The sequence below is a fragment of the Podarcis bocagei genome, assembly GCF_964188305.1.
Source record: "Podarcis bocagei genome assembly, chromosome: 1".
NCBI classification, from domain to species: Eukaryota; Metazoa; Chordata; class Lepidosauria; order Squamata; family Lacertidae; genus Podarcis; species Podarcis bocagei.
Genome location: NC_138125.1, coordinates 19,684,490 through 19,695,781, shown reverse-complemented (window position 1 = coordinate 19,695,781; position 11,292 = coordinate 19,684,490).

The window sequence follows — 11,292 nt, the reverse complement described above, 5'->3', positions numbered from 1 at the left end:
AGTTTCCAGAGAGATATGCTTGTTAGCCTGCTGCAGCAAAAGCAGCAAGGAAACTTTTAGCACCATAAAGACTAACAGATTTATTATTGCATAGTCTTTCATGGAAGTAGAGTTCACTTCATCAGATGTACGAAGGATAACACTTTTTCTCATTGCAGTGTGCTAATAGCCAGACTGAACTGCATTGGAATATCTTTTGTGCAAATGTTTGCAAACAATGGTCAAGTTAATGCCATATACATATGCATATATTTGTTTAATATATGTGTAAAACTTTATATATAGATATATATTTTATTCCAGAGCAATGCCCATTTTAGATTTTGAAATATTCTCTGTGGAAAATGATAGCAAAAAATACAATAGCGTGTGTTATTTTTTAAAAAAAATATACTGTGGTTTTTTTTGGTTTTTATTATTATTTTTTCTTCCTTCCTTTCTTTTTTAAATCCAGTGGGATTCTGATACCAGGCATTCTGCTTGGCTGACATCCACTGGGAAAGCAATGACACCATCAAATATTTAAAGGTTTGAAAACCACAAGAACTACTGTATATAACCAGATTGGATCGACTTTTTAACTCTTTTGATTAATAATGAATAAAGCCTCGGATATGTGAATTGGTTGAGTGCTAACCTGTTAACAAAAGGAGTATAAGGGATGAATGCTAACATACCTCATGAGTTATTCCACTTAACACATTGTCCAAACAACGTGCACGCACACAGAGAATAATCTTCCTCAATCTCATCTATTCCAGATTCCATTAATGATTGATGAGTACCTAATGTTTCTCTGTATCTAGATATAGATATGTGTTTTGATCATCTGTCTTTCTGACACCAATATTTCCCCTGTTATCTGGGTCCCTCTTGTCCAAAGAGCGGGGAAGGGATGACCAATTCAGCATCCAGGTTCCCTGACTTTTTATTTGGATGTCACTAAATATTTATAGACTGCACTCTGGGGCAGAAAAGGGGGAGCTGGTCATTTAATCTGACCCCCCCAGCAAATGATAACACTCTTTCCTACCAAGTAATTTCTTTCAGTGAGCCAGTAGGATCCTGTAGAGAAATGAGGTAGGAGAGAGCAGCATGTGTAATACAGTTATGCTGTTTTTTGCCCAGCAAAATACAGAACAGCGTCAGAAAGCCCTTGGAGGACTACCATGGGCAGCTTAAAACATGTCTAAGGAAGAGCTGGGGTGAAATAAATTTGACTACATTTGTCTTTGCAACCTGCTGCAGAATATCTTTTGCACTGCATTCAGTTGTAAAGACTGCGGAGAAAATAATTGGGTGCACTCTTCCTACCTTGGATCAAATCTATGCTTCCAGGTGTCATAAGAAAGCTGCAGAGATAGTGCAGGATAGTGTGCACCCTGGAAATGATCTCTTTCAGCTTCTGCCTTCTGGAAGAAGGTACAGTACATGGTTATAAAGACTAGGACTAGCCGCCTGAGAAACAGTTTTTATCCAAATGCGATTTTGGTTTTAAACACAGTGTAAGGTAGTCTCTATGGGAGTATATTGTATTTAATTATGGGCTATCAGAGTTTTTGGGGGGCTAAACAGGCCGGGATAGCTGGGATAGCAGGATTCTTGGTTTTGAATGTCTGATGTAGATTTTTCAATTTTGTTGTTCTGTATGGGACAATGACAATAAAGATTATCTTATTGTATTTGGTGAGTTTTCCTTTTGCTCTCGTCAAGTTCGGGTGGCTGAAGGCTGAGCAGGGTTAGAACATTAAGGAGAGCCCTCCTGGATCAGTCCATGCAGTCCACTATCCTGTTCTCACAGTGGCCAACCACATGCCTGTGGTAAATCCACAAGCAGGAATTGAGCACAACAATCCTTGGTTAGATCAGGAACCCTGATTGTGCAGGGATACTAGTTGCAGGTAAGATCTGAACACAGTTAGAATCCACCTCCCCACCTTGGAGCTAGACACAGAATTGCTTGAGAAAGGAGCCAGTGTTTGCAGGGATTGGGGGGGGCAGATTGGGGGCCCGGCTTGCACGTACATGGGGACTGGGGGGGGATTCATTTCAGCTTGCATTTAAAGGCTAATCAGCCAAATACACACTTTTGAAAATGACCTAAGAACCAAAGCGCAGCCACACATGGAAATTTGCACTTCTTTGAATTTTGCCACGTAAGGGGAACAAAATTGCATATACTGGGGTAAAGAATGCATAAAGTGTATATAGTATTTAAATAGCATACAAATTCATATTATTATTATTATTATTTACCTGCTTTTTACCCTAAGGTCCCAGGACAATTTACAACAATTTAAAATGCCGTTTCAAATAGTTAAAAAACTTACAATAAAAAAATACAATCACAGAAGATTGGGGGATCCTGAAAATGTACATCTCATATGTCAAAGGCCAAGAGAAATTGGGGAAAACTGCTTTGGAAAAATGTGTATATGAGACAAAATTGTATTGAAATGTGTATATTAGGGCGAGCAGTAAAATCCTGATGAATTTACACAAGGACTCTTTTTTTTGGTTAAAAAATAAATTGGAAATGCATGTGGGAATATGGAGAACTAAACTGGAGAGTGGAAAAATGAGGGAAACCAAAATGAGAGAAACTGAGAGAAAGCAAAACTGACAGATTCACCCATCCCTTCACGCAAACCCCCTCCCCACTTTTAAGCCCACACACCTTCTTGTGAATGTCTGAAGAAGGCTTTATTTAACTTCATATCCCACTTCCCAGCCCACAAGGTCTCTCACAGTAACTCACCATCTTATAAAAATAGCAAGATGAGAAGAAAAAAGAAAAGAAAAGAATGCAGAATTAAAATTAGCAATTACAGCCGTAAGAAAACAATGAAACAGAAGCCCTTAAAAAAGGAGCCCAACTAAAACCAGCCTGCCACCATCTGCAAGCAGGAAAAAAATGTTTTCCTAAATGGGAAGGGCATTTAACTGGGTTCCTAAAAACGAGAAATGAGATGGCCAGGATGGTTCCTCTAGGCCAGGCATCCCCAAACTCGGCCCTCCAGATGTTTTGGGACTACAACTCCCATCATCCCTAGCTAACAGGACCAGTGGTCAGGGATGATGAGAATTGTAGACCCTAAACATCTGGAGGGCTGAGCTTGGGGATGCCTGCTCTAGGCAAAGCATTGCACCGAGAAAATGTGGCTATTGCAAAAGTGAGAAAGTTCAGGGATGGTTGCTGGACCACAGATCCCAGCACTCTTGACCATGGACCAAGCAGGCTGGGGATGATGGGAGCCGGAGTGCAACAACATCTGAAGGGCCACAGATTCCCCCTCCCTGCTCTAGATCCAGTTGCCAGATGTTGGGTCTGCTAAGTGAAGTGAATAATGCAAAGTGACATAAACAGAGGTCTGTAATCTGATGAGTGGTGTGGGAAGCATGGTTTGAGAGTCTTGCTCCCTCTCTGAAAACACTAGAACCCAGGGTCATTCCATGAAGCCAACTGGTAGGAAATTCAGGTCAGCCAAATAGGAAGCACTTATTCAAACAGTTCTCCTAGTGGTGAAGCAATAAAACTGCTAGCACATTTGTAAAGGTCAGCTTCAAACTGGCTTCAAACTGGATGGAGGACCACATGTTGAGACACCTGGAAACTGAACTAGATGAACTTCCAGGTCTACAATTTTGTGATTCTATGATTCCATGATAGTTCACTCATGGAATCTGCTGCCAGAAGATTGCCAGGGGCTTCTAGCATAGGTGGCTTATAAAGGAAGTTGGAGAATAACACTATCAATGGTTGCAAGTCATCATGGCCAGTAGCAGTAAGGGGGGCAGCATTGGAGTTGTGCTGCTCTCCTGGCTCCCTAATCTGATTCTCCGGCTGTCGTGCCAAGCTCCTTTGTACCTCCCCTTCCCAGTAAGGGGCAGAGAGAGTCAGCATTGGGAAGCTGGGGGAGCAGCACAGCCCCACCCGCACGTCACTGGCTACTGCTGATCAAGGCTAAATTCAGGTTCAGATTAAGTGTGCTTCTGAATACCAGTTGATGAGTAACAACACTGAGTGTTTGGGTTGTGGGCTTCCTAAAAGGTATCTGGTTGGCCACTTTGGAAAACAAGATGCTGGGCAAGAGAGGTCATTGGTCTGATCTATCAGCGCTCTTCATCTTGAATAGTGTGGACACCATTGACCACCCACGTCTTCTACACACTCTCAACCCACCTTTCAGCCCAATCTAATCATCTTGAGGAACAGCTTTCTGACTGTTCCTTCTTATAAGCTGCAGTTATTGCACCATGTGGCTGTTTGAGACCCATAACCCTGTTTGCTGCCCTGGCAAAATGGCCCACAATGGACATCCCTTTCCACCCAGTTATCGCCCATATCACATTTGCTAAATTCCTACTGATGGCAAGAAAGAAGCCCCAGTCTAAATCCATCATAATCAGAGGCTCAGACCAAGTTTTTTTCCTCCTTTTTTCCTTCTTTTTTCATCAGGTTGTCTCAAGAACTGGTCTTTCCTATTACACTATCTTCAACTGTCATTAAAAAAGAGGGGGAGGGAAGGGGAGGCGAGGGAGGAAGGAGGGTGAAAAGCATATCAGCATTTGTTTTCTTTTCCATCTGGGATTATGTGACAAAATGATCTCCTGCCTCTAATCAATTATTTTTTTCCTTCCCTATCTTTTGCATTTTCCTGCAGAACCATTTGCAAGTATAAGCGAGAGATCCTTCAGAGATAATCTGGTGATTATTACAAATTCAACCTCGGACGCTGCAGGCATTAAAAGATGAAAATTGCCTAAAGTCCACTGTTGTACAACAAATCCATACCTCTGGACTCCTGTCCTGAGGTGAAAATGCAAACAGGAGAGATATTTAGAATCATTTTGACAGTTCATAAAATTAAGCAGGGATTAGGGAGCCTTTAAAAAAATGCCATAGGGTCCACACAATGTTAATCACATCTCCCTGCAACAGGTAAAGCCGCAACACACCACTCGGAACTGGAAGAAAAGAGAAAATTGTATACCCAAACTTTAGGCATGTGACTCACAACAAAGCTGATTTAAATACCTGAATTGTGAAATAGTTTGTGGCAGAGGTGGGCAGAAGGGACACCAGGACCTACTGGTGAATCTTGTCTACAAAAGCAACAACAACAAAATGACCTTTCCCACCTTTATGAGGCTGCTCCAACGAAGAGTGTTGGAGTGGAATTTTCTGTGACAGGATGGTGAGCTCAGCCCTTTCCTGGAACAGAGAACAAATTCCTTGGCTCAGAATGTGCTCAGAGGCATCCTCTTCTTTCATTCCAACTGTATGTCTTTTACATCTGGTTGGAAGATCTATGGGTTCCAGCTTAAAGAGGTCTGTCCACTCCTGGTTTATAGAATGCACTTATCTGCTATATGGACCACAGCTCCCATCAAGCAGTATGGTCAATGAGCAGGGGTGGTGCAGGCTGCAGTCCAACAATCCTCACCCATGGAATATAGAGATATATACTATGTATAACAAGGGAGGAAAAGGTCTGCTGGAGTGGCACATTTGGAGCTCTTGGGAGTGCAAGGACTAGACGTAGGAGAGCAAGACTGGTCAGTCAGTTGTCCCTATAATTCTCCATCTCCCTTCTCACCATTGTGAGAACAAATGAGTGAGGACAATCCCTGTTAGGAAGCCATCCCGGTTTCTGATTTGATCCCAGAATGCCCTGCTTTTCCCTAGGATGTCCCTATTTTCATCAGAGAAATGGGAGAGTATGGAGTTGTGTGACCCCTGAGCCAAGGAGATAAGTAATGACACAACCTTTAGAAGGCATCTGAAGGCAGCCCTGTATAGGGAAGTTTTCAATGTTTAATGTTTTATTATATATGTTGGAAGCAGCTCAGAGTGGCTGGGGCAACCCAGTCAGATGGGCGGGGTCTAAATAATAAAATAATTATTATGGAAAAGGATGTTCCTATTTCCACTGAAGAAATATTGAAGGGTATATGCTACATATCCTAGATACCAACTTGGAGGGTTGAGAAGCTAGTATATGGTTATCCTAAGTAGAAAGTGGGTTTGTGCAATTTAGGAGGAGGGAGAGGAGAGATGGGATGCTCAAGGCAAAGAGAGGGAAAGGGAAATCATATAAGGTAAGGAACTTGATGGCCATTTAAAAATTTCTCAGTTATGCCATCATGCCATCACGATTCAGTGCTTTAGAGTTGGCTTTGTTCTGCTTTCAAGCTAATTTGGCTTTCCAAATTCCCAAAGATTGCAAGGGTCTCATCATCACCCAAATTATTGTCTTACATCATGTTACGACACAATAGATGCCAAAAAAGACCCCCACAACCACCACAAGACCTGGGTTGACCACCACCTGCAGTTAGTTAAACAGCTGAAGTTCTACATATACTAGGCTACATATACAGGCTACATATACACAAGATGAAGACAATGAGAATGTGGCTGATAACAAACTAAGCAAATACTAGCACCATAATGAACTATGTGCAAGAGTGGATAAAAACACACAGAATTCAATCTTTTTGGCACAGGAGCAGCACAGCTTCCTTCCTGTGCCATCAAAGGTAGGAAATGGTCTACATGATAGAAGCCTACACTGTGGTTCATGCCCAATCAAGTGTCACCCATTATTACATTACTCCAGAAGTGGGTTAAGCGGCTGTGCTAAAAAACCCAAACCACTCTTCAACAATTAGAATGGGCTGAGAAAGGTGAGAGTGATAAATAGGAAGTGAGCTGTGACAACTTCCTCTTAAAGATACAGGCTCACTATATATCTCACTTGAGTTAATTCAACTAATTCAAAAAAGGCTAAAGTTAGGTAACTACTGTACTTCCACTCAGGGAAATTAAAAGGGACTGCTGCCATGAATGTGGGCAAGACAAGTTTTATGGGAGAGTTTCTTCTCAGTTTTAATGGTCAATGAGAATAATATATCCAGCATCATTCTTAGGCCTTTAAGGAAATCCATCTGTGCTGTGAATAATTATTATTGCTGGGCAATTAGTAAACCATTAATCAAAGACTTACAAAAGTGCAAATAATATTTCTTTTACAACAGCAGAAATGTGAATTTATCTTTCTGGGCCATTTCTAAAAGCCTACTCAAATTGCCAATTAACAATTCATTCATGTGTACCATCGTCCCATGGGAGGGCTCCTCTAATTTGACAACTACGGTCTGCATCTGATGGATACAAAACCACCAAGGGATGAAAACCTTCATGGTGGAAGATCGTCATGGTTCCTGTGTGAGTAAAACAGTAGTGTATATTAGGGATGGGAAATTCGATTCAGTTCGCATTTAAATATAAAACTATCTAATTCACACTTTCTGAAACAATACGTGAACTGAAACACAGCCATCTTCTGAAATTTGCACTTCTCTGAATTTTGCAGTTCTCCCGCCGAGTGAAGGCGTACAAAAATGCATAGACTAAGTATGTTTAAATGCATATATTAGTAAAAAATAGCATACATAAGAGGAAATATCTTTGTAAAAATAAGAATATTAGGCTCAACCGCATACAAAGATTAGTTAATTAATCTTCTCCAGGGCTGGGGAACATTTTTAAGCCCAAAGGCTGGATTTCCTTCTGGGAGATCTTCCAAGAGCTGCTTGACAGTGGTGGGCGGAGCAGGTAAAGTAATGGGTGCAAATTTTACCTTGCATACTCATGCAAAGTGAACCCACCATCTGGTGCCGCATAGTGTTCTGCAGGTACACAGGATTATGTTCTTGGATCAAAACAGGCCATGACTTTGTTTATTACAAATGTAAGTAATCTGGCACCGATTGCTTTCCAGGTGGTCAATTCCAGGAAAGGGTTGCCCTATGACTTACATCAAATAGATGCAGCCCACCGGCATCTCTGCCCTGGGGAGTGCTATGGCCCTCAGCTGCCGTCTGGGATTATGGACGAAGCACATCCCCTCGGATCCTTTTAACAGGATCCCCCAAATATAGGAGGGAGAAGGCAAGCCATACAACTCCACCTCCTAATTACTTACTACGACTCATACCCAATTCCTAACTGCTCAAGTTATGACGATTGCTATGAGGGAGGCAAAAACCTTGAGACCAGCCAATCTGCCTGGAGATAAAATTCTTTCCTGGCCCCAGATAGAGTCACTGAAACATTCCACAGCAAGGTCATGACTGAAGCATAACAAGGAAACTATGGAACTGAGGATTGGGGGGATTACAGAAATGCCAACTGTGGTGCCAGGCGAGGAGGTAGTTCTCTTTTATTTCAGTGGAGAGGACCCAAGTGGGAACCACATGAGGCTTTGACCCGGCTCTGCCCCCCCCCATGCCTCCTGAAAACAGCCCGTAATTGTTTGCTATCGTGGGTGGGAGATTTGGATTCTTAATGGCCGAGGGGAGAGGAGAACATCTCCTGGTGTTCTTTGAGAGGGTCCAAAATGGCCTGGCACTGGCGTCTAGCCATGGAGCGCTGCAACTGCCACCCACTGTACAGTAGGCTAGTTTCTACAAACACTCACAATTCCCTTTGTATCTTCCATCCAGACAAGAAAGATGCATTGTGGATACATTCCAGTCAGCAAAAAAAATGAAGTGTGAGCAGGATCATCTTACCCATAGGCACTAGGGGTGGAGGGCACCCGGGCGCCAGGCTCTAAGGGGTGCCAGGCCAAGAGTCCAGGGCCCGAGAGTTGAGCTCACCCATCAGTTCGGAGTGCCTCTGTGGGCTCTTCTGCTGTGGGTGGCTCTGTGCCGCGAGTTTGGGGGCGACCGAGCCAGCAAGATGCTGAGGAAGCCGGCGGCTCTGCCTTCCTGTGCGCGTGGGACTGGGCAACCTGGGGGGAGGGTGCCAGGCGGATCTTTGCACCCCAACACCGCATATGCTTAAGACAGCCCTGGGTGTGAGGCAGGGCCAGTGAGAGGTGTGGTCTGGGGGGAATTCCAAAGGCCCGACAAAGAGTTATGGAGCGCCACATTTGATCCATAGGCCTGAAGCTCCCCACACCTGGATTAAGCTGACAAAGATATGGTCGATCTAGCTATTGCATCATTGTAAAATTTGATATATGTGAAAATGGACTCAAGGCATGAACCTCTTTTACTGCAGTAGTGGCTGGGTGAAAGAGAAGCTGTGACACCATTAGGGCTCAGTGGGTGCTCAGTGTATAAACCAGATTGATGCACTGGGCTGACACAGGGAGGGTATATGGAAAATAAACTGCCCAATCATTCTGGACATAACAACTTCCTTGCTCTGGATGATATACTGTAAAGCTTGTAGTGGCAACTTCAAAGGTAGTCAATCAAACTGCCAGCAGCAGGGTCTGTCGAAATTAGGAGGCGAGCGGGATGAGGCAGAGAACAAAAGCTGCTCTTTGTAGATAGTTTCCTCATACTCATCCCTCTCTTCGTTTAATTTATATCCTTGTCATTATGACTTTTATGAAACTGCCTTACTTCCATCTGGGCAGCAGGTTTATGGAGCAATTAACAGGACAATCAAAAAGGTCTCCTTCAATAATACCCAGAGGTCTCCATTGTAGTTGAGATGAGAAAGAAGAAGGTGGTTTTGACTTCTGTGCAACTGGATGGTGAGGGGTGAGAGGTGACCAAAGAGCGAAAGAGAGAGAGAAGAAATCTTACTTTTCCAAAGAAAAATGATGAGCCTCTGAACAATTAATCAATTCCGTCCAACAGTATATTGATGTTATTAACAACATAAGAGTTGATGCACCAACTGATGGCAAAGAAAAAGACTGAAATCAGTTAAATGTTCCTGTTGGAATTACATACAGAAGGCTTGTTGTTAATGGTATGTCCACACTGACAAACGCAAAATTCAACTACAAGGACTTAAAAATATCTTTGCTGGTCAGGACAAAGGCCTATCTAGTCCAGCATTCTGTTCTCACAATGATGCCTACAAGAAGCCCACAAGAAGGGTTATGAGTATGAAATATACTTGGAGTCGAGTGTGGATTTCATGCTCTTTATTCAGCTCATAGTAGTGAGGAATGAAAGTTCCCCCCAAATATCTGCTTTATATACATTATTTACACAATGGGTCACACGTGATTGGCTAATTCTAGGATTCTCCTGTAAGCCAATCAGGTTGCGGATTCACTTCCACCTGGAGCTGGATTGGGTGGCTCCTGCGGACCAATCAGACTGCTGCATTCTGGACCCTATTGTTCTAGGACCAATCAGGCTGCTGCATTCTGAATCCTATTGTTCTAGGACCAATCAGACTGCTGCTTTTTGGATCCTATTCAACTGAGTACATAACAGAGTACAACAGCCCTCTCCACAAAACATCTGAAGGGCACAAGGGTGTTGAAAGCTGACAGAACCTCTAGGACTAAATCTGAGCAAGGACCCCAGGACCCCCAACCTTGCTCTGACAAATGAAACTATTCTGTTCAAGGAACTCACATGAGCAAAAGCCTTGACACGGGGCTGAACTAGGGTAAGAGCTCTTAGGCTACCTGTAAATGGGATTTCAGTTTCAGCTCCAATTAATTATTCAGCAGGACCATTAAAGACTGAGGTTTGGTTACAGCAGCAACTAAAACAATAATCTCGACAAATGTAAAGTAGTAGATATGATGATGAAAACCCCACAACTCACTGCAAAATTAATATTGCAACCAAATACCACAACCATGATCTACTCCTGACCACTTTATCCCAGTGCATGCATTTTTATACATATTGCTCAGCGGGCGAACGTTTCAACATTCGGAGAAGTGAAAATTTCAAAAGAGGACTGCATTTTGGTTTGCATATTGTTACAGAAAGTGCAAAATGGATAGGTCTCCCTTTACGTGCAAAGCAAATCTAATTCCTCGCCCATCCCTACATATGAGTTTTTCTCTTGCACATAGCAATATATGGTTGCCTCTTTATCAAGAAGCTTAGGCACCTGTAAGAGATGCCTCCCAGGAGCAACCATGTCAGAGAGGTGAAAGGTAGGTGAATTCATCACCAACTTTTCAAGGTATCATATAATTGGAAGGGATACCAAGCGTCATCTGGTCCAACCCCCTGCAATGCAGGAATCTTGCTAAAGCATCCATGACAGGTGACCATCCAACCTCTGCTTAAAAACCTCCAGGAAGCAGTGTCCACAACCTCCTGAGGGAGACAGCTCCACTGTCGAACAGCTATTTTGCCTGGAGGAAAGTTTCGAATTGAATGTGGACATCCTGTTTGTGCAAACATTCACTTGGAACTTAGGAAGAAGCCTTATCCTGAGTCAGACCATTGGTTCGTCAACCATCCATGTTGACTTTCCTCAGTGTTTTGGATAAGGTGGCGCCCGCCCTG